This window comes from Sarcophilus harrisii, chromosome 3, assembly GCF_902635505.1.
Source record: "Sarcophilus harrisii chromosome 3, mSarHar1.11, whole genome shotgun sequence".
Classification (NCBI taxonomy): domain Eukaryota; kingdom Metazoa; phylum Chordata; class Mammalia; order Dasyuromorphia; family Dasyuridae; genus Sarcophilus; species Sarcophilus harrisii.
The window spans coordinates 509,209,729-509,235,109 of record NC_045428.1 but is presented as its reverse complement, the minus strand read 5'-3'; positions in this window follow the sequence as shown (position 1 = coordinate 509,235,109).

Sequence of the window (25,381 nt, the reverse complement as noted above, 5' to 3'; positions counted from 1 at the left end):
CTGAGCTATAGTTTTCTTTGGATGTGATATTTCAAACTTGGAGGTTTTTGGAAAAATGCAGAATCTCAATGTACATAGATAGTTCTATGTGTAGCTTTCCCAAAGGAAGAAAGGAATAGATCAAAATTAGCATCTTTGCTCCTTTACAAGGAAAAAAACAAAAAAAAAACCTTTAATACTTGAGAGATTTACAAAGAATGGTACAAATATAGAACAAGGGAATAATTTCAGTATTTGGTCTCTCAGGATTATTGTTTAAGAAATTAAAAACAAACAAATAAACTGGTAGGCTATCTCTAGAGGCTAGGAGTCTAGAGTACTTCAGGAATAGGTTGCTTTTTGTTTTGATAACTGAAAACTAAGTAGGTGCCCATCAATGTGAGGAAGGCCTCAGCAAATTATGGTATGTAATAAAAATAATAGAAGCAGCTGGGATTAACATACCTTTTTGAGGTTTGCAAAACATTTTACAAATATTATTTCATTTGATGCTAACAACAACCTGGTCAGTAGATGCTATTATTATTCCCATTTTATAGATGAGGAATCTGAGACACAGAAAATGTTAAGTGATTGACATGAGTTGTTGACGCAGCCAGTAAGCATCTGAGGCCAAATTTGAACTGAAGACTTCTTGACTTCAAATTTAGTATTTCATGAATTATACCACATAGCTGTATGCTGTTGCGCCACAAAAAATAATCAAGCATATATTTTCAGAGAAACTTTGAAAAACTTGTGGGGGCTGATACAGACAGAACTGAGTAGAACCAGGAGAACAATATATACAGTAACAATAATAATGTAAACATGAACAATATTGAAAAGACTTCTAATCAATGCAGTGAGATCAGTCATGATTTCAGAGAACTGAGGAAGACCATTTGTTGCAGAAGTTGTAGAGGGAATTCTTGTTCAGATGCTGGAATTTATCAAAGGTATACATACACACATACACACACACATACACAAACACACACACACACAGTCTTTTGTTCACCACCAGCATGTGGCTTTTCTTTCAGTACTCTGAAATTCTTTTTTGGAGGTCATCTTGTACTTTATAGGGTACTATATATTTTCCTCCTAAGTGGTGGCAATGAGAATTATGGCTTTGTAGCCCTGGGCAGTGAGAAGAAAATACAACAATAAATTTCTCTTAGCTCAACTTTTCATGACCAAAGAAGCACTGAAACATTATTGAAAGTTTTGCAAATCATTACATCTATAACAGAACTTCTTCCCCTGAGTTTTCCTTGAGTAGGCATATAAACTAGCCCATTCGAAAAGCAATTGAGTATTTGCATAGCAGATCTATTGATATTTTTCATATTCTATTTTCTCTGATTGCTAGTTTTCCACTTGAAATAATAATTCTTGCCTCGACCATCCCATTGACTACTATGGAAATGTTTATGGTATTGCAGGTTCTATTATGATTGGGAGTTTAAAGGAAGGGAAGGGTGAGGAATAAATATCAAGGGCAAAGGGAAAGGTAAAAAATGGATTTAGTTTTCATGACAATAGTGTAGATAATAAAGAGAGAAAGGGAAAAATAGCACCCACTTTCAGACAATCGGGCTGTTTTATGATGCCTCTTGGGTAGACAGTTATGGCCATTCTGTAAATTGCCTAGTCAAGTTCTATGCACAGCTGAATGTTCAAATAAATATTAATTTATAATGAACAACGGATGTTTGTTCCTGGTGAGGTGAGGGTTATAAAACTATGGGAGTTTTACTAAAAGAGGATATGAAAATAACTTTCTCTCAGTCTTTAAGAAGGTTAATTGACAATAAATTCCTGATGTTGATTTAATCTATGTTCAGAGCAACAAGAGTAATTCATGTTAATTAAGATACTTAAAGTTCTCTCTACAAAACCATCTTGTTAAGTATAAGAAACTTTTGTTGCTATTTGATAAAGGAGAAAATATAGGCTTAGATATATTAAATGATTTTTAAATTATACTCATGGTCACATGGTTGACAAAGGTCAGGGTCAGGAACTGAACTCTAGTCTTCTGATTCCAAGTAAAGCATACTCCACTGTACCAAGTTGGCAGCAATAGGGATAGGAGGGATGTTGTGAAAGGTCAGTTAATTCCAAGAAAAGGAGGGAGGGAGGAAAGAAGGAAGGAAGGAAGAAAAGAAGGAAGGAAGGAAGGAGAGAGGGAAAAAACATCTAACATTTTCTTTTTTTTTCTTCTTCATATGTGGTAACCTCTTAATATTTGTTAAATTAAATTCATTGAATTACATTGCTCTTCCTTCCTTCCTTCCTTCCTTCTTTCATTCCTTCTTTTATATTGTCCTTTTCCTGTCTTCTCCCATTGATCTTCCTCCTCTTCATAACTCCTTATGGTCTACATTCTACCAAATTTGCCTCTGACCCTTTTAGCTTCTCTTTTTTCTCCTTCAGTGATTTCAATCACTCCCACAAGCTTCAGCTATCACCGGAGATTCTTAGATTTATATCCTTAGACCCAATATTTCCCTTCATCTTTAGATCCTCATTTCAAATGACCTTTAAAGGATAGCTATAACCAAATGTACTCTTCATATTTCAAATTGTGTCTCCAAATATATTTATTCTCTTTCTTTGTTAGTATACTCTCCATTTTGACTTCCTTTTTTCCATCTGTGGCCTATTCATTTCTCCATTAGTGTGTGTGTGTGTGTGTGTGTGTGTGTGTGTGTGTGTGTGACTGGTGTTTGCCTTGATTTTTTTTTCTGTTCTTCTATTAATAAAAAGAAGCTGGAGGATGGCTAATGGATAGAGAGCTGGGCTTGGAGTTAGGAGGACTTGAGTTCAAATCTGACTTCAGAAATGTAGTAGGTATGTGACTCTAGACAAGTCTCTTAACCTCTATCTTAATCCTCTGAAGAAGGAAATGGCAAACCACTTCACTGTTTTGGGCAGCTGGGTGGTGTAGTGGAAAGATTTCTTGCCGTGGAGTCAGGAAAACTCATTTTCCTAAATTCAAAATCTGCTTCAGATACTTACTAGGTATGTGATCCTGGGAAAGTCACAATTCTGTTTGCTTCAGCTTCTTTATCTGTAAAATCAACTAGATAACGAAATGGCAAATCATTCCTGTACCTCTGCCAAGAAAACCTCAAAGAGGTTCAGGAAGAATCAAACACACTGAAAAATTACTGAACAAAAAATTACCTATAGCTATCTGATAAATCCAGATTTTCTGTGCATATAATATTTCTTGTCTCTGGCCTTGGCTAGCAGATATTCCTGATAATCAAAGGAAAATTCACAAGAGATATGGATTTAAAAGGAAAGAAAACAGGTTCTGCTTTGAACATTTTGAGTTTGAGCTACCTAAAAGAATTAAGATTCGATAACAAATCAGATACTCTCTTATTTCTCAGTTGGGTTTATTAACCCTGAAGAGGTGGCCCTTACCAACAAGTAGCCATGAATCATATAGTACATGTCCCTTATTTGATAATCTACTGTACAGTCTAGTGTTGAGCAGAATGCTCTATGCATTCAATAAATATATACAGATGTCGAATTTGAATAGTAATAGATTAATAATCAACAAACTCTAATCTCGAAATTTAAGATTTATGACCTAACTTCCCCAAGCCTCAGTTTCTTCATCTGTATTTACTTCTTCAACACTTCAATGATTTGCAATTTTATGGGTGTGTGAACTCATTCACTCATTCAACCAGTGCAGATTGCAAATCTTCTAAACATGTCTTCTAGTTTTAATATACTTTAAAAATGCATCACTGTGTATTTAATCCAGTGAAGAACTTTCCCAAACTTACTTAGACTGATTTATAGCTGAAAAATATATGAACCATCAAGAAACCCATACTCAAAACCTTCCTGGCTTAGTAGGACTTAATATAGCTTGTTTCCATCAAGTATCAAACATAATCCAGAACCCTCCATCATAAGTTATCAGAGTAGTAGTTTAATATATGATGAGGAAAACAATCAATCATCATATATGACATGGATAATATATCACATTACATCAAATACTATTCCCTTCATTTTAATATAACATATAATAATTAAATTTTTGTTGTTTAATTGTGTACAGCTTTTCCTGGTTCCAATAGGGGTTTTCTTCACAAAACTACTGGAGTGATTTTCCCTTTCCTTCTCCAGCTTATTTTATAGACAAGGAAACTGAAGCAGAAAGAGTTAAGAGAATTGCCTAGGATCACACAGCTTTTAAGTATCTGAGTCTGGATTTGAACTCAGGCTTTCCTAACTACAGGCCCAGTACTATATCTATTATGCTACCTAGGCGTACTATTATAATGATAAACTGTAACTATAGACCGAGCACTATGTCCATTTTACAACCTAGATGTATTATTATAATGATAAACCATACTAAAATATTATTTTTAGTTTATCTGGGTTTCATAAATTGAAGTCAGCTAGGTATTTAATATAATATATAATATAAATTTGCTATTCTCTTCCCCAATCTCTCCTGATATTACCATTATCACTGACTAAATCACTACTAAAAGTAGTTTATATTGTTAAGATAAAATAACAGCTTAATATAACATAATAATGTAATATAATATAATATAATATAATAAAATGTATTCTGTAATGTCATATCATGTATCATATTATACAATAGTCTTGTACTAATGTTGTCCTGAATAAATTTAAATCATGAGACTCATATAAACTAAATTGTAGATTACTGAAATAACTGGTAAATATGATTGCTGGACTTCTGTTAGACACTTTTGGAAGATAAAGAGGTGTCAAGTGCCATAAGACTGGAATAGAGCAAAATATGACCTTATTTTTTTTTTTAAAGAAGAGGATATAGTCTGAAAGTTATTGGCTAGTAAGTCCGACCTTAATTAATATTGACATTGTATGACTTTATTTTAAAATTTTTTTGTATGATATTATTAAAAAAAAGATAGTTTGTGATCATTTAGAAAGGGAAGCAGTAATCACATAGAAGCAGTATGGCTTCATCAAGAAGATAAAACAAGGCTCATTTCATGTCCTTTTTACATGCAGTTATTAGACTAAGGGAGAGAAATAGGGATAGTATACTTAGATTTCATCTGAGTGTTGACATAATGTTTTGCTTTATCCTTGTGAGCAAGAGAAAAATCTGTGGGTTGGATGATATCTATACTAATTGAAAGACCAATCTTAAATCTCATCTTATTCAGGTGAGGTACAATTCTAATGAGGTATCCCAGGTAACTGGACTTAGTTTTATATTTTTCACCATTTATTGTCAGTAACTTGGATAAAGAATAGGTGGCCTGCTTGTCAGATTTGCAGAAGACAAAACTAAGAGGGATAGTTAACATGACAAAATCCCCGAAAGACTTCATATCAGAATAATGGCATAGATTTTATAATTTAATAGGGATGAAAATGAAATTTCCCACTTTACTTTAAAAATCTACTTCAGAAATATAGGCTTTGTAAAATGATTATAGTGCCTATAAAGAACATCTGATACTTTTCATGGAAAACAAGTTCAATGTAAGTTTACAATGGCAACCACAACAACAACAATCTATTAATATAGCTAGAATTTAGATTGAGCCTAATGTGTACTAAGTGCTTTAAAAATATTATTTCATGATCCTCATCATAACAACTCTGTGAGGTAGGCTTTTTTTTTGGTTTACATTATTGTAGTTATTGTGTCTATATAATTTTCCTAGTTCAGGTTATGCTATTGTGCACTAATTCAAATAATTCATTCCACACTCCTCATTGACGAAACTCATCATTTCATTCAGTACAGGATTATTCCACAGTCATGTAACTAGGGGGTGTAGAACATAGAGTATTGAGTGAAGAAGAACTGAGTTAAAATTCAGGCATTACCAATTGTATCACCATGGGCACATTGTTTAATTTAACTTTTCAGTCTCCTTAACTGTAAAATGGGCATAAAAATAGAACCTACTTTTCCGGATTGTTTTGTGGATTAAATGAGATAATATGTATAAAGTATTTAGTACAGTGCTACATTTTGGCTATTCCTCAATCAATGTACATCTATTGTGTTTCTAGTCTTTTATTAGCACAAGAAGCAATATTATAAATATTTTAATGTTTTGGAATCTTTTTTTGTCACTGACCTTCTTGGGAAATATGCCTCTCCATGGAATCTCTGAACTAAGAAACGTGCCATTTTAGTTATTTTCTTTGCATAATTTTAATTGCTTTCCAGAATAGTTCACAACTATGCATTAAGGTATATGTTTTTTTCCATAACTATTTTGAATGTATAGAATTCTGATTCAATAGGAGAAACTGTTAGCAATAATTCATGTTTGCCTGACAAGTGAATAATTGAGCTCCAGTTGATCCATAGGCCATCTTCATTTTTTTGTTTAGGTAAAACTCAAGCTTGTTTAGCATTTTCTTTCCTTTATTGGCCACTGAGAACATTTTAAAAGCAGTGTTCATCATTCCTATTTTACATATGAGGAAAATGAAGATCAAAGAGATTAAGCAACTCTTAGTAAGCCCTTTGAAGTTAGGGGCTATTGCATTTGTCTATATATCTCATCATCCAGCACATAGCTGGGTATATAGCCCATGCTGTGCCATGTTCAATAAGTGCTTATTGGTGAATTATCCAAAGCTGTATGGTTAATTAATTAGAAACAGAAGTTCTTGAATATTGGCCTTGTGCTAAGTTTGATTATCTGTCCACTGATACCATGCCATACTTCACAGTAGCGTCAGAATAGGATGATGTAGCATCTTGGAAGGAGAGCATCATCTTATTAATTTAAAGTAATAACAAATTTTTTAATATGATTATCAATAATATGATTAACAAAAAAGAAGTTTAATATGACTAGCAATAATATGACTAGCATTAATGACTAGTAAACATTTTATTGTCTTCATGGTACTTTTACTTCTAATATCTCTCAGCTTCATTCTGCTGATGCTTTGTCCTTTTTCTAGCCAGTGGTTCTCAAAGTATGGTCTAGAGAATCCTGGGGATCTCTGAAACCCTTTTAGAGGGTCTACAAATTCAAAAATAGTTTTTATTTCCAATATGGTAAATGTCTATAAATATAACCCAGATAAACAAAAATGCTTTGGAGAGATCCTCAATCATTTTTAATAGGATAAAGATACTGAAAACAAAAGTTTGAGAACCACTGCTCTAGACAAGCAAGAAATAACTACAGCCCTGGAGGGTAGATGCTATTATCATTCTTACTTTACAGTTGAGGAAAACAATAAAATACAAAGAGATAATCAGATGAACAGATTGTATTTGTGTCTCTTTATGTATGTGTGTGTGATATGTGTGTTGTGTATGGTGATTACAATGGTGGGATTTTGGGATACACATTGGAGAAAGAGAAGAAAAAATAAAAAAGACGAAATACAAGAAAAGCATCCAGGAATCTGGGAGAAAAACTGATGGGGAAGGAACAAGAATACTACCAATCAGCTAATTTCTGAAAGAAGATAAATGTTGGCAAGTTATGTTTTTCAATCTAGCTGCCTTATTGTCTAAGATACAGCTGGTCATTACACACCCATTCTGATTCTGATTCTCTCATTACTAACTGACCATAGCAATGGTGGCTTCAGAAATAATACTGAATAATAACTAGAGTTAATGATTGCTATTTCAGTTTGTTCCTACTCACCATCAGGCTGACCATTCTCCGCTTTACCTACTCTACCCTCTTTACCAAAGTGGAACAGATCCTGTGGATCCAGTCAACCAACAAACTGAGTCCACAAGCATTTATGAAACATTTGCCACAAACCAAATGCTGTGCTTTGTAGGTGTGTTGAGGATACAAAGAACAAAATCAAACAGATCTGCCCTTTAGGAGATAAAATTCTAAAAGGAGTAAGAAACAAATACACACAAAAACATGTAAATATGATGTAATGAGGGTAATGAAGGAAGCATTTATTAAGTACCTACTATGTGCTAGGTCCTGTGCTAAGTGCTGTACAAATACTGTCTTATCTGATCTTCACAGTCCTAGGTAATAGGCACAATTATCACATTGCTTTTACAGTTTAGACAACAAAAGTTAAGTGACACCTTGCATCACTCAGCTAGTAAATCACTGTGGCTGCATTTGAATGCAATTTTTCCATACTTTGGGCTAAGTTCTTTATCCATGGCACCACCTAGCTACACTAATAGTGAAGATGATCAAGAAGGATTTTATGTGGAATGTGGTGTTTGAACTGAGATATCATGGCATTAAGAAATTCTAAGAAGGTGAAGTAAGAGAACATCCCAAGCAAAAGGATACAGCCTATGCTAAGGTGTGACCAAGGGAGGTAAAACTGTATGAGGAACAATACAAGAGTTAGATTGACCAAGCAATAGAGTGTATGAAGAGGGACTATTTTTGATCTGTTTGGAAAGACAGGTTGTAGTCAGCTTATAAAAGACTTTGGATGTACAAGGAAATTGTATTTGATCCTAGAAGTATCAGGGAGGCATTGGAGTTTATTGAATAGAATGGTGATATATTATCCATTCTTGGTTTTTATTCCTAATTATGCTTCATAGAGCACACAGAGTAAAAGCCCTTCTTTTGGCACCTGAAGAAAGAGAGAACCAAAGGTATGATATATGTCTTTTCACAGATTATATAGCCACTGAGGTGAAGAAACAAGGACAGAATCTATTTGTTAAGAACATGGTTCTAAGAAGGGACTCATGACTTATTCTGACTTCACTTCTTATCAGGGATTCTGAAAATCTTTTACATTTGATTAAGAGAACTTTGAAATGAGTTGAATCACAGACAAAGCAGACAAGCTGACAAAACTTAGGGGTATGAATAAGGAATCACATTTAATGAGAACATGGGGCAGTTTGGTGATGCAATAGATTGAGTAGGGCCAAGAAGGATCCTCTTTCTGAGTTCACATTTTGCCTTTGACATATAATAGCTGTGTGATCCTGGCCAAGTGACAAACCTATTTCCCTCATTTTTCCTCATCTGTAAAATGAACTGGAGAAAAAAAATAGCAAATCATTTCAGTATCTTTGTCAAGAAAACCCCAAATGGAATATAGAGTTGGATATGACTAAAATGACTGAATAAAAAACACACAAGATTTTGAGTTCAAAAATCTATTGGAAGATGATTTCTGGAATGAAACAAAAGCTCTCTCAATATAGAGTCAGGACACTAGATTCCATGCTTAGCTTTCCTATTTGCTCCTGAACTTTGATAACTCTAGAAGAGAGATTGAGATAGATGTCTTTTTGAAACTCTCCATCACCTAAATAGAAATCATCCATTAGTCAAGATATTGCTTTGTGATGTCACGGATTTTTTTTTAGGAAATAAAGGACAAACAGAATGGGTAGCTTTAAACAAGTCACTTAATCTCCCTGACCTCAGTTTTTCCATCTGTTAAATGAAGCATTTGAACACATGATTTCTTTAAGGTCTCTTCCAGATTTAGCTATCAAGAATTCACTTTTAAACAGTAACCTAAATGACAGACACACAAGAATTGCTGCCAAGACATTGGAATTAGGTGACAAATCAATGTCCCTTTTATCTCTTGTTTAAGTTTACTTGTCATGAGAACAAAATGAATATGAAAAGAAGGGAAGTGAGAATGCAAAGAATAAAGTAGAAAAGTAGAAATATGTACAGCCCATTGAGTTGGCTGAGATAGAAAGAATACAATAAAATAGTGACCTATTCTGGCCACAGACTCTCATCAAGGAGAAATGATGATGGTGATGATGTTAGTAGCTTTTAATAATTCACCTTTATATACATCTTATAGATTTGATCTTGTTTAATTCTTTTTTTTTTTTTTTTTTTTTTTTTTTTTGCTGAGGCAATTGGGGTCAAGTGACTTGCCCAGGGTCACACAGCTAGGAAATGTTAACTGTCTAAGACCAGATTTGAACTCAAGTTCTCCTGACTTCAGGGCTGGTGCTCTATCCACTGTACCACCTAGCTGCCCTCTCATTTGATTCTAACAATAAGCATAAGATGTTTTTATTGTCCTCATTTTATAAATGAAGAAACCTAAACCAAGAGAGGCTAAATTATAGTGTCAGAAGTATGATATGAATTCACGTCTTCTTAATTTCTAGTTCACTGCTCTATCCACCACTACATATTGATTTCTGATGATGTATGCCATTAGGGTTATGTAAAAAGATCATAAATTGTACTTTTCCTACTTTCTCCCCAATACGCCCAGTCTAATTGTAGTGTGTAAAAGAGAGACAAAAATTGCTTTCCCCTTTGTAGTCTCCATAGTCTGTTCCTCAATATTTTTTGAAGTTCAGGGGCAAAATGGACCTTCTAAATTCCAAGATCTTAGCTGTATCTGGGGAGTTACTGACTACATTTGGAGGGTGCCATCTCCTTTTAAAGCATATAATACCTGGCACAGAATACTCACTTAAAATACTTGTTGATTTCATTTGTTGAGTTTTAAAGAATAAACTAATTTCAAATCATGAAGGTCTTTTTCTGTTAATAACATACTCCCCCTTTCCATCTACTGACATTGCTCTTTTTTTTTTGTTCTTTGTCTGTAGGGATTTGTTGCTCCCTTCTTCCAAATTACTAGAAGTTATGAGACATTAATCAACAATAGTCATATTACAAGACTCTCAAAAACTTTTTTGACTCTCACGCCAATGCCCTTTTACTTCATCCTGCTGTCAGGTTTCCTATGCCTGTATTGCCATAATATAGAAAAAAGAAATCTGGGGACCAATCAACTTGAATAAATTCTGTCATTAAGGAAGTCATTCAAGGAAGAAAACTGACCAGACTCTCCTAGTTCAGCTTGTTTGACATCATCACACCTGAAGTTCCTATTCTTGCCCTTATAATACAATACCTGAGAAAGTAGGTCCCTTTCACATACACTTGCTTAAGGCACAGCTGTACCCAGAGAGTAGGTCTTGGAGGCAGAATCCATTCCTCCATTCCCTATTATTCTCCTATCCTATTGGCATCATAGAGAATTTAGTGTTTAACTCAAGTGAGCTCAGTGTGAAATACTTTTATCATTCTGCTGCTGCTTCTGATAGTCATTGTTTTCCTCATCTGTAAACTAAGATAGTTGAATCAGATGATCTCTAAGGTCTCTTCCAAATCTTTATCCTAGGATATTAGATGAATCACTATCTGAGTAATTGCTAGGTAGTTCACCTGTGGTTATAAAAAAATTAAGAGTTATATAGAACATAGAACATTAGAGTCGTGGGCACAAGGCAGTTGGTATATGTTCACTTGACTGATCAAAATAGTGGAAGGCTTGATCTTGACTTATGCCACATTGCTTCACATTAAACAAGTCCTAAGATCTCTGGAATTTGCCTCCAGATGTTTTGTTTTGGCCTTGAGTCAGTTTTTGCTTCTTTAAACAACAGCTGCTTAGAGAGTTGTTTGAAGTTTTGGAGTCACTTATGCAACAAATTGTTCCATAAACTTTATCTTATTCCTGAAGGATTCAATTTCCAATCACTGTACTTAGTGTATTCTTGTTGTTGTCATTTCAGTTTTTGTGAACCCATTTGGAGTTTTCTTGGCAAAGGTACTAAAGTGGTTTGTCAGGCAAATAGGAGTAAGGGACATGCCCAGGCTCACACAGCTATTAAGTGTCTTAGGACAGAATTGAACTTGGGAAGATGAGTCTTCCAGGCTGCAGATCTGACACCCTATCCATTGTGCCCACTTAGCTGCTCTAATTAGTATAGCTCATGTGTAAAACTCTCTCTTCACATCTACCTTTTAGAACTGTTAACAATCTTTAAAGCTCTGCCCAAATCTTCATGAGATTTCCTAATTTCTCCAACTGATAACACCATTTCCAATGTAAAAATAAAAGTCTTTGTACTTCCTGTGTTTATATTTTGTAGTTATTTAAATGTGAATATGTTGTTTCTTCTGATAGAATACATGCTCTAGGGGAGACTTTCATTTTTATCTTTTTATTTTGAAGACTTGGCACAAACCTGGTACATAGTAAGCACTTAATGCATGCAGGTTGATTGATTGATTTTTTTTTTATTAATATAAAGAGTCCTAAAATGTTGCTTCTAGCCCTGGGTTTAGCTCTAAAAGTTTTGTGATTTTGTGTGACAGAACTTTTCTGAAGCTCAGTTTATTTGCTTGATAAACTGTTTTTCTGTCCATCTTATGTTGTTATGGATACACCCTTTTCTGTGTACACTAATGAGTTCTGTTGGAATGGTGATTCTCATGGGGAAACAGCCTGGAGAGGAGATGATGCTGGCATTGCCCATTAGTGAATTTTGAACATGTGTGATTGAGTTGATATGACAATCTAAAGATCAGGCACAGTTAAAACTATTCAGTAAAGAAGTAGACTAGCATGATTATGGGACTTCAAGATTATCAGAAATTGCTTACTTGTATAATTGATTGAAACAACTTTTGCTGTTTAGTACAGTTTAGGAACATGGTGTCATTCTTATTTTTTATATTTAACATTTTAGTTTTCCCAGCTACATGCAAAATACATTTTTTACAATTGTTTTTGGAACTTTGAGTTCCATATTCTCTCCCTTCCTCCCCACCCTTTTAGAAGGCACATGTGAAGTTATTCAAAACATTTCCATAAAAGTAATATTATGAAAGAAAACATAAATCTTCTCTCCCCCAAAAAACAAAATCAAGAAAAATAAAATTAAAAAAAGAGTATGCTGGATAGCATTTTTTCATCATGAGTCCATCAGAGTAGTCATGGATCACTTTATTTTTGAGAATAGCAAAATCTATCACAGTAATAATATAATATCACATTATTACTTTTACTTTGTACATAGTATGTTTCATTTTGATTGAGTTCATGGAAGACTTTCCAGTTTTTCTGAGAGCATCCTGATCATCATTTCCCGTAGAACAATAATATTCCATTATAATCATATACCACAATCCAATCATTCCCCAATTGATGGGCATCTTCTCAGTTTTCAATTCTTTGCCCTGAGAAAAGAGTCGCTATAAATATTTTTGTACATATAGGTCCTTTTCCTCTAAAAAAAATCTCTTTTGGGGTGGAATCCAGATGGTGGAGTAAAGTCAAAAAGCTTCCTGAGCTTTCCTAGTTTCCCTCAAAAACCACATGAAACCAAGCCTCTGAACAGAGTTTGATGGAATGAAACCACTCTGCAGCTCAAAATAGACTAGAAAAACTTCAAGAAAAGTCAGTCTTACTGGGATGAAAATAGTGTTCAACCCAACTGAGTTGTGGAAAGTCAGTGAGAGGGTCTTAATCATAGCAAATCAGTAACTAGGACCCTCAGTCCTGGCTCAGTCGTGGAGCAGGTTAGTGGGGCACTATTCAGTCCCAGGTCAGAAGGCACACTCTGGGAAACCAGGCTATTTCCTGAACAGAGCAGGCAAAGCTACCTTTTGCAAACACAAGGAAACCCTGTGCTTAAAGCTAAGACTCAGAGCAGTACAGGAAGTTTGGGACAGTGTCACCTTTACCCCAGGAGCAGAGCTCTACCTTAAAAGTACAAAACAGAGTAAATACCAAAAGAAAAGGAAAGAAAATGAGCAAGAAACAGAAAACAACCTTGACCTAGAAAGCTACTATGGTGACAGGACAGACCAAAACACAAACTCAGAAGAGGATATAATGTCCACAGAAGTCTCAAAGAGTGAGATAAATTGGAATCATGACCAAAGAGGTTTCTTGGAAATGCTCATAAAAGAATTCAAAAAGCAAATAAGAGAGATAGAAGGAAAAAAGAAATAAGAAAGGAGAGGTATGCATGAGAGAATCAACAGTATGGAAAAGGAAGGAAAAATATTGTCCGAAGAAAATAACCACTTAAACAGTAGTATAAACCAAATTAAAAAAGTGATGCAAAAGGTAACTAAAGAAAATCACACACTGAAAACTAGAATAGGGCAAATAGAAGCTAATGCTTTTGTGAGACAGCAAGAATCAGTCAAACAAACTAAAAAGAATGAAAAAATGGAAGAAAATGTGAAGTACCTCATTGGCAAAACAAGCTGACCTGGAAAATAGATCCTGAAGAGACAATTTAAAAATTATTTAAAAATACCTGAAGGTCATGTCAAAAAAAAAAAGAACCTGTATAGCATTCTACAAGAGGTCATTTAAGGAAAATAGCTCCAATAGTCTAGAAACAGAGGGGGAAATACTCATTGAAAGAATCCATCAAATCACCTCTGGATAGGTGATCCCACAAGGAAAACCCCAAGGGACAGTGTTGTGAAACTCAAAAACTGTAATCTCAAAGAAAAAATATTGCAACTTGCCAGACAAAAACAATTTAATTATCAAGGAGCAAAAGTCAGGATTACCCCAGGATCTGGCAGCTTCTACAATAAAGGATTGGAGGGTCTGCAATACCATATTACAGAAAGCAAAGGACCTGTAGTTACAACCAAGAATTAATGACTCAGTGAGACTAAGCATCATCTTTCAGGGGAGGAGATGAAGTTTCAATGAAGTAAGAGACTTTCAGTCATTTCTGCTGAAAAAAATCAGAATTAAATAGAATATTTAATCTATAGTAACAGGATTCAAGAGAAGCATAGAAAGATAAACAGGGGAAATTATCTATATCTATATCTATATCTATCTATCTATCTTTATATATCTATCTATCTATATATATCTATATCTATCTATCTATATTTATATATCTATATATCTCTCTATATATAACTGTTTATATTCCCAGATGGGAAAACAATATCTATGACTCTTATGAACTCTCTCTGCTACTGGTCAGACAAAGGTGGGTATCACATGGACTGAGTGTGGTTGTGAAGGGACTCTGATGTGATAACACCAAAGAAAAGGACATTAAGGAGTAGGAAAAGGTCTGTACTGGGAAAAGAAGAAAGGGGATGGGAAAATTATTTCACAGTAAGGGGAGTAAATTACCTATTACAATTGAGGGAGAAAAGAGAGTGGTATGAGCATTGTCTGAAGCTTGATTTCATCATTTTTGGTTTTAAGAAACCAGGGATTTTTCCTTGATAATTTATTGAAATAAGTTATATACTATATACACAAAACACTTTATGTAGCTCTTTTTGAAATGGGGAAGAACTGAAAATTGAAGGGATGCCTACCAATTGAGGAATGGCTAGAATAAGTTGTGACTTATGCACCATTGTTCTCTTAAAATGATGAACAGGATACTTTCATACAAACCTGGAAAGACTTATATAAACTCATTCAAAGTAACATGAGCAGAACCAATAGAATTTTTTTCACAGTAACAACAATATTGTGTGATGATCATCTATGAATAACTTAGTTCTTCTCATTGATGCAAAGATCCAAAACAATTCCAAAGGCCTCATGATGGAAAATGCTATCTAATTCCAGAGAAAGAACTGATCAAGTTGGAATGCAGATTTTCTTCTATTTTTTCATTCTTTTGACTTGGTTTTATTATTTCTTGATGTTTCATGGAGTTATTAGTTGCCAATTGCACAATTGAATTATTTCTTTTAGTGAGATTTTACATTTTTTAAAAAATTTGACCAATTGTACTTTTAAAGAAGTTCTTCTTTTCAGTGAGTCTTTGTACCTCTTTTTAGTATTTGGCCAATTTTGAACATCCCTCCCTTCTAATCATGATGATACAGATAAGGAAAAGACCTTCTATCTTAGTCATCATCAGAATGTTGGGTACCTCTCCCCACTCTGTAATCCCAGTTATCAGATATCCCCCTGCCTCCCCTCACCCTGTCAGAACCAGATTGTCAGAGTCCCTGACTCTGCCTTTGCCTCACTCTACCCTCTGAGAATGAGCCACATACATATATGTGTGTGTGTGTGTGTGTGTGTGTATATATATATATATATATATATATATATATATATAATTGAGAACTCACATTGTTTGCTGGATTCTTGGAGACGATAGTCTCATTCAGCCTGGGACCAAACCATGGATCCATTTGGTCCCATTAAATCTCTCCCTTTTAAATAAATTATCAAATACTCTCTAATTTCTATCCTGCCTCAGTTTTTCTGACATTACAAGACAAAATCTATAGATTGTCAATTCAGCAATGGGTTATAGTTTATCTTATTCATTATTATTATTTTTTTTTACAATATACAAAACATTTTCTATACAATACTTTTGTGAGGTAGAGAATGCAAGAATTATTACCCACACTTTACAGATGAAGAAACTGAATCTCAATTCTTGCAAATATTGATTTAGTGCCAAAGACTAGTGAATACATAATCTTCAATTCCAGTGTTCTTTGCACTGTGCTATTCTCATATCTACTCTTTTGAAAAGGCTTTTCATAGTACAGATATTACTTAAATAAATGATTTTGGAAAATATTTTGGAAAGATGAGGAAAATTAAACTGCTGAATGGATGAGTTGAGTAACACATGATTCATTCCTACCATTTTAATGGGTACTCTCCTAACATAAAGCAAACAGAGAAGCAAGAAAAGAGATTTCAGCCAGCAATTTTAATCAAAAATATTTGTTGTGGGTTTCTAAGTGCCTTAAACTGTGCTGTCTGCTAATGTAGACATATTCTTCAATATTTAATTCCTTTTGGGTTGACAAATTTTCATCTGCTTGCATTGTAATGCCAGAGAAACTCAGGCAAGATAGAGATTAGACAGTTTTAATATTTTATTTGAGGGGGAGAGATTGTTCTGGGGGCAAAGTCTCAAAATATCCAGCAATGAGCAAAGAATTCCAGGGATTTTTATGGGACTTCAGTTGAGGTAAACAAGGCAGAAGGCTGAGAGCACTGGTGAGTGGGAACTTTTTGGGAATGGACCATAAATTTGGTTCTGAAAGGTTGGGGTGATGACTATAAATTTTGGTAATTTAGGAGGATGGAGGAATCAGGATGTCTGAAATAGAAGCTATGGTTACCTATTTCTAAATAACCTATCTACAATTTATGACTCTATGGAATGCTAATGGTCAGGGCTCCCAGCCCTAATTTATATTAGTTCTAATGGTCAAGAAGGGAGGTTGCCATTGAGGCAGAACAATTTAGGGAAATTCAGGCAGAACAGTTCAGGGAAATGGAGGCAGAACAATTAAATGAAACTGTGGCATAACAGCACTATCTCTGCTCTTCATCAGAGCTTGTGCCTTATATTCCAGTCCAGTCTTTTTCAATATACACTTATTAAATGCGTACCATTGGGGAGACACTACTAGGTTTTGGAGATTCAAAAAATGAAAACATCCATACCCTTAAGGAATTTGCATTCTATTGCCTTGTTTATTTAATGCCTTAAATTTAATGCCTTAAAATGCCAAACTAAACATTATCCCTAAAGAGTGCTACTGTGATTGTCAACATTATAAAAAAAGTATTTTTAGAATGAAATGTTGACTGTTTTGCAACTTCTCACTCCAACCCCAAAATACAAAAATTCACTCATACCTTTTGCTAATTTGTGGCTGAATTTTGATTATGTGATTAATGGGTAAAGCTTCTGCCTAATATGAAATTAACTGAAACTTATTAAAATCTTAACGGGAAAGATACATATTTAACATTATCCAGATAATGTTATCACACTGACATCAGCTGGTCAAATGTGGAAATGCTAAATGCCTGGAGCCATATAAGGAGGTAAATAAACTTTTGATATTACATGACTGCTTTTTAAAATGTATATGTGAAGTACTTCCTGAATTGCAGTTATCACAGTGATTGGATTCAGAAGATCTAGGTTTAGATTTTGACTTTGCTATTTAGTAAATTTTGACATATGACAGTAGTTAAATCTCTTACCATGTCTAGGACTGAGGCTACTCATATATATAGTAGAGGCAATAGTTTTTTTGCTTCTTTTCTAAAGATTGTTTTTAAGGAACATGCTGCAAGCTGTGATATGAATACAAAATAAATGACTATCTACTGGGTTTGAACTTTAGCTGTGACAAACGTTACATTCCTTACTGACCATTTATGTTCAAATGTTTGTTTGCTCTTTAATGGTTATTTAGCAGCATTTGGGTGTTTCAGTCATTCATTAAAAAGATAATTAATCATTCAGTCAATCAGCAAACATTTATCCAATGTGTCAGCACTGTTTTAGATTCTGGGAATACACATACAAACAATGAAACAATCTCAATTCTCAATAAGCTTACATTGAGCACTGATGTGGAAAATACAGAAATGAATAGAATATACAATGTAAGTTTTTTTCAGAAAAGAGCTTATTTTATTTTGTCCTTGTGTTCCCACTATCTAGTTCAATGCCAAGAACAGAGTGCTTAATAGATGTTTGTTGAATTGAACTGAATGAGATTTAGTTCCTGTTCACAAGTAGATTGAAATCTACTCAGAAGAGATACTGGTGATGAGTTTAAAGAAGATATGAGAGAGATTGGAATAAATAATGTTAGTGAGATTCAAAATAACATAAAAGTTCATAGGAGAGAGAAATCAACTTAAATTGGGAAAGCCAAGAAAGACCTCATTAAGAAGATGCCATTTAAGTTGGGTTTAAAAAATAGGTAGATTGTTAACTGTAGCTGGACTGTGGATTATAGGCATAATATGAATTAATGATACAATGTATCAGCTTCAGAAGCCAATATAATGTTCAGTTTTCATTAAGAATCATATTCTAGAGAACTAGAGTTCACAATTTACTATAAATTATGTAGTGATTTATAATGTATAATTTATATATATGATATAATAATATATAATTTATACATATGATATAATAATATATAACAATAATTTACAAATTATAATATAATAAAAATAAAGTAGCTTATAATTACATTGCACTCTACCCTTGTAAGATTACAGAGGATCAGAGACTTAGAGCCATAAGAGACTTTAGAAGTCATCTATTCTAATTCCTTAATTACAGAGAAAAAGACTGAAGTTAGAAAAGTGTAATAACCCGTATCTAAGGTCACACATCACATTTTAAGAAGAGAATTGATAACCTGAGAAGCTGAGAAACATTGGTAAAACAATAAAATATTCAGAAAATATCTATCAGGATGGTAAGGGACTTCAAGAAATGCTGCCACATAAATTTTTTTTTTTGGAGGAAGTAGAGATTTTTGCCTAGAGAAAAGCTTTAGGGAGACATGGTAGCTATCAAGTTATATATTTATTCATTAATTGATTTGTTTATTTATATTAAAAACTGCTTTGCACAAATGAAAATGGAATTGTTCTTCTTGCTTTCAGGAGACAGGTCAATTAACAATGGGTGAATATTATAAAGAGATAAATTTAGACTTGAGGTAGAACTACAAATTATATCTATCCTATAGACTACCTCAGAGAGTAGTGGTCTCCTTTTTGCTGAACAAATTAAAGAAAATATAGAGGAATTTTTAGGAATAAATTGTATTATTTTACCCATTGGATCCCTTCAACTTGGAGACTCAAGTAGGCAGATGGAATGGATTGAGGATATTGGATATGGTATTTGAGTTACCTTGATCTATTACAAAAGACTCATGCTTGAGACAGAAATCTTGGGCTCAAATCTAGACTCCTGGATGACTGAGCAAATTATAGCATAGAATGCAATCTACTACTATTGTGTAATATTATTATTATTATTATTATTAATAGCTTAGTCTCAGAGAAAACAGAGAAGACTGATTTAAACTGATGTAGAATGAAGTATGCAGAAAAACGAAAATCATTTATGCAATTACAACATTACAAAAAGAAATAACATCAAAAGATGTGAGAACTTTGATCAGTATTGTTGGAATCCTTACAAAGTGTTAAGACATTAGTGAGTTAGAGAATCAGAGAGTGTCAATTCCTGGAGAGTAGGAAAATGAATATTACCAAATCAATGCCCTCATTTTATAGGTAAGGATATTGACTCAAAGTAAATAACTTGTCCAAGTTCACACAACTAGTCCATAAAAGGGCATCTAGGTAAAGCAGTGGATAATGTCGGTATGCAGTCAGAAGATTCATCTACCTGAGTTGAAATTCAGCTTCGAATATTTCCTAGCTATGTGAACCTGGGCAAGTCATTTAACCATTTGAGCCATATACACCCAGAGAGATGAGTGTGGGAACTGAATGTGGATAAAACATAGTATTTTCACTCTTTTTGTTGTTGTTGTTTGCTTGCCTTTTTTCTTTCTCATTTTTTGCCTTTTTTATCTGATTTTTCTTGTGTAGAAAAATTATTGTATAAATATGAATGTGTATATTGGATTATATATATATATATATAGTATTCTTTTTTATTAAAGCTTTTTATTTATATGTATGCATGGGTAATTTTTCAGCATTGAACCTTGCAAACCTTTCCGATTTTTCCCCTCCTTTCCCCTACCTCCTCCCCCAGATAGCAGGTAGATCAATACATGTTAAATATGTAAAAGTATATATTAGGATTTAACATATATTTTAGCATGTATAACATACATTGGATTACTTGCCATCTAGGGGAGGGGGCGGGAGGAAGAAGGGGAAAATTTGGAACAAAAGGTTATGCAAGGGTCAATGTTGAAAAATTATCCATGCATATGTTTTGAAAATAAAAAGCTTTAATAATAAAAAAGAAATTGTTTTACTTAACTATGCATATTTGTTACAAGGGTCTTCTTTTTCTTTATTTCTATGGTAGAGTTGAGAAGTAGAGCATTGTGTACCCATGCTAAGGCAGCAGAAGATTAATAACTTTGTAGAAAACAAGGTGAGAATGAGTGCGGAGGTGGAACAATACCAGGAGAAGGAATCATCATTTAGGTGAGAGAAGTGATTGTGTTCAAGAGGAGGATTTGGTTGGCAATATTAAAAGTCAGAAAGGAGAAAGATGATGGAGAAAAGGCCAAGAAATCAAGCAGAAAAAGTATCTTGGAATATTATGAAAGAGCAGTTTGAGTGAACTGGTAGAATCAGAAACAGATTGCAAGGGATTTACAAATGATTGGGGAGGAAATGAGGGCAACAAATCACATGACTCTTTTTCAAAGTTTGGTGACTAAAAGAAAGTGAGCTAGCATAGTAGCTTTAGAAGATGGTAGATTCAAATGAAGATTCATCCAAGAAGATATTCAGTGGTAGGGTATTGAGATCAGTCTTAAAAGGTCTAATAAGGATCTCAGGTTGAAATTAAAGGATATATCTATATTTATATCTATATATATCTCTATCTCTATCTCTATCTATCTGTCTATCTATCTAACCTGTCACTACATTGGTTTTTTGTCTGATGAGGCAAATTGTAGATTTTAAATGAAGCCCCCAATTAAGGAGTGAAAACTCTTTTAGAGTGGTCTGGAAGGAGGTGAGGTGTTGAGATCCCCTGCTATGCTAGGAAAAGTCTCTCCTGTGTGACTCCTAGAGTTGTCCTATACCTTTCTTCCATTAACAATGGGGCACAAGCAAATGCAAGGACAAAATAAACTATAAATATTTATGAGAAATAAGATTGGACCAGTTAGTGAAGTTTTTTTTTTTAAACAAATTAAAAGAATATGATTAGCTATGGATATGAGTCTATCAGTCTGAAGTAAGGCAGGTGATTTGGGTAAAAACCTCATGCTTTTTATGTCTGTTTTTCTCTCAGTCTTCTAGTCATGGAAAATTAAAAATCTTAAAATTTTAATTTAAATGAAATTAGAATTTAATTTAAAATAAAAAAAAATTGTTTAAAAAACAAACACAACAAAACAACATATTCTATTACCTCTTGGATTGAAGATATTACGACAAAATAATTTACTACTTATCAACAACAGCCCCTGTGGTAGAATTTACTTACAGGTGAAGCAAGAGATAATTTAACTCTTTCTTCTTAGAAGAATTCCAAATGATGACATTAATCTGTGTGTACATGATCTTACTAATAAATATTACTAAAAGGAATTTATGCATAATTTCTCAATTTATATTCCTCTATGTTAATAAAGTAAAAAAATAAAGCACTCCATGTCCTCAAGGAGTTTTAATTCTATTGGCGAGAAAACATATATACATGAAAATAGATACCCCAAATTTATTAATTTGGGGGGAAGAAACTAACCTAAATTTCTTCATCTGTAAATTGGGACTAAGGTAGCACATACCTTACAGAATTTTGAGGATTAAAATATGTAATGAGTTTTGTGTTAATTATTCTAAGTATTAATTATCTATCTAAGTGTTAATTATTCTTTTTATTAGGCAGGAAGATCTAATTTCAAATCTAGCATTAGATACTTGTTAGGTATGGTAGCCCTGGGCAAGTATGTAATGGGAATAATAATAGCACCTATATTATAGTATTGTTATGAGGATCAAACGAGATAACAATTGTAAAATGCTTAGCACAGTGACTAGCACATAGTAAGTGCTATTTAAATATTGGTTATTATTATTAATGCTTTTGATCTACTTTGATTTTTACATTTTCTTACTTCGTGTATTTTGGATTGGCCTATTGTTTATCATCTAAGACAATGACTCGAATCACAGTTCCTTTTCATAATTTTATAGTGAAAAGAATCATGGATTTGGAGCAATAGAATCTGGCCCTTCTGCTATTCAGTCATTTTTCAGTTATGTCTGACTCTTCATGACCCCATCTGGAGTTTTCTTAGCAGATTCTGGATTTGCCATTTTCATTTTATAGATAAAGAAACTGAGACAAACAAGGTTAAATGACTTGCCCAGGTTCACATAGCTAGGAATTATTCGAAGCTGAATTTCAACTCAGGTAGATGAATCTTCTGACTGCATACCGACATTATCCACTGCTTTACCTACATGCCCTTTTATGGACTAGTTGTGTGAACTTGGACAAGTTATTTACTTTGAGTCAATATCCTTACCTATAAAATGAGGGCATTGATTTAGGTAATATTCATTTTCCTACTCTCCAGGAATTGACACTCTCTGATTATGGCTACAACTTTATGAAATGAAAGATTATGTTTTTTTCAGGGACCTTCTGCTTAAAGCTTAAAAAGCAGCAGCTGTGAGGTTATAGCAGTGGAGGAAAGAACAGAAGCATCAGGTGGGGATTGAAATTCAGCAAACATTTATTAAATATCAACTGTGTGTAAAACATTATATTAGGTGCTTGGTATACAAGATGAAAAAAAATGATTCCTGCTCCAGGGAGGTTGCATTATATTGTACCAGGCAGGCTGCATTTATATAAATAAATATAAAAAAAGATAGTATGATGAGCAAAAGAGAAATTCAGACAGAATGCTCGAGGATAATTTGAGCAGGGAGAGAATGCTTTCAACTGATAAGGTTAAGTTAAATTCCTGGAAGGATGGCACCTGAGCTGAAACTTGAAAGAAGAGAATTTCAACAGGTAAATATGAGTATGTGCATTCCGAGATGAGGAACTGACACCTGAGGGATGGTGTTGATAGAGAAGCTGGCAGAGAGCAGCAGTATGTAGATTCTTCTTCTTCTTCTTCTTCTTCTTCTTCTTCTTCTTCTTCTTCTTCTTCTTCTTCTTCTTCTTCTTCTTCTTCTTCTTCTTCTTCTTCTTCTTCTTCTTCTTCTTCTTCTTCTTCTTCTTCTTCTTCTTCTTCTTCTTCTTCTTCTTCTTCTTCTTCTTCTTCTTCTTCTTCTTCTTCTTCTTCTTCTTCTTCTTCTTCTTCTTCTTCTTCTTCTTCTTCTTCTTCTTCTTCTTCTTCTTCTTCTTCTTCTTCTTCCTTCTCCTTCTTCTTCTTCTCCTTCTTCTTCTTCTTCTTCTTCTTCTTTCTTTTTCTTCTTCTTCTTTTTTTTCTTCTTCTTCTTCTTTTTTGTATGTAGATTCTTTAGAACAGGATTGGAAAGGCAGGTTAGAATATTATAAGGAGCTGGAATATTAAAAGGAATAACAAAAACAGCCAAGGTACTTTCTCTAAAGTCAGCTTACTAATAATAATTAATATCAATCCTAATATGGTGTAATATAAAAAGTGATAAATTCTGAGTCAAAAGGACAGATTCTGATTCTAGCAATTTAGCTGAGTGACCTCAAGAAACTCACTTAATTTCTCCATTTGTAAAAAGGATCATTGGACTAAATAAACTCCAAGTCCTTTGTAGTTTAAAAAGTCTATATTTTCAATTGATTTAACCAATTTCTTCTATATGCCTCACTTCTTTTTTTTATTTAATAGCCTTTTATTTACAGGTTATATGTATGGGTAACTTTACAGCACTGACAATTGCCAAACCTCTTGTTCCAATTTTTCCCCTTTTACCCCCCACCCCCCCCCCATATGGCAGGATGACCAGTAGATGTTAAATATATTAAAATATAAATTAGATACACAATAAGTATTCATGACCAAACCGTTATTTTGCTGTACAAATAGAATCAGACTCTGAAATATTGTACAATTAGCCTGTGAAGGAAATCCAAAATGCAGGCGGGCAAAAATATAGGGATTGGGAATTCAATGTAATGGTTTTTAGTCATCTCCCAGAGTTCTTTCACTGGGCATAGCTGTATACCTCACTTCTTTTCAAGATTCCAGTGCCCCTAATTGATCCAAAATTGGCCAGAATCCATTAGTGGAAAGCAACATGGCATAGGTGAAAGCAAAAAGAACCTGGAATTGGGAAATCTGGATCTAAATTTCATTTTTCACAGATATAAGACATTATTTTATTACATTTTTTGGGTAGAAAGTGCAAGCCTTGAAAAGAAAGAAGACTTTCTTTTCTATATATGTTTTTTATACACTATTATAAGTTCTCCAGAGAAAGAAACTTTTTGTATTTGCAAACTCAAAATTTAGTATGGCAATTGGAACATAGAAGATACGTTTTTTGCGTGTGAGATATATAACATTGGAGTGGTTATCCTGACTTCTTAGGATTATTATTCTTTTACGCTGAAAATATTACTATCATGATAGGATTATGATATTGTTAAAATAATTACTATTCTCCTCATTTCTATTCTTTTCTTTTTCTTTTTAAAGCTTTTTATTTTCAAAACATATGCACAGATAGTTTTTCAACATTGATCCTTGTATAGTCTTGTTTTTCAGATTTTTCCCTCCTCCCCCTCACCCCTTCCCCTAGAAGGCAAGCAATCCAATACTTGTTATACATGTCAAAATATATGTTAAATCCAATATATGTAAATATATTTATAGAATTCTTTCAAGCAATATCATGATGAAAAGGAAAGTAAATGCAAAAGAAAACAAAATGCAAGTTGAACAACAACAAAAAAGTAAGAATATTATGTTGTAATCTACATTTAATTCCCACAGTCCTCTATCTGGGTACAGATGACTCTTCATCACAAGATCATTGGACGTGGTATCAATCATCTCATTGTTGGAAAGAGTCATGTTCATCAGAATTGATCATCACATAACCTTGCTGTTGCCATGTACAATGATCTCCTGGTTCTGCTCATTTCACTTAGCAT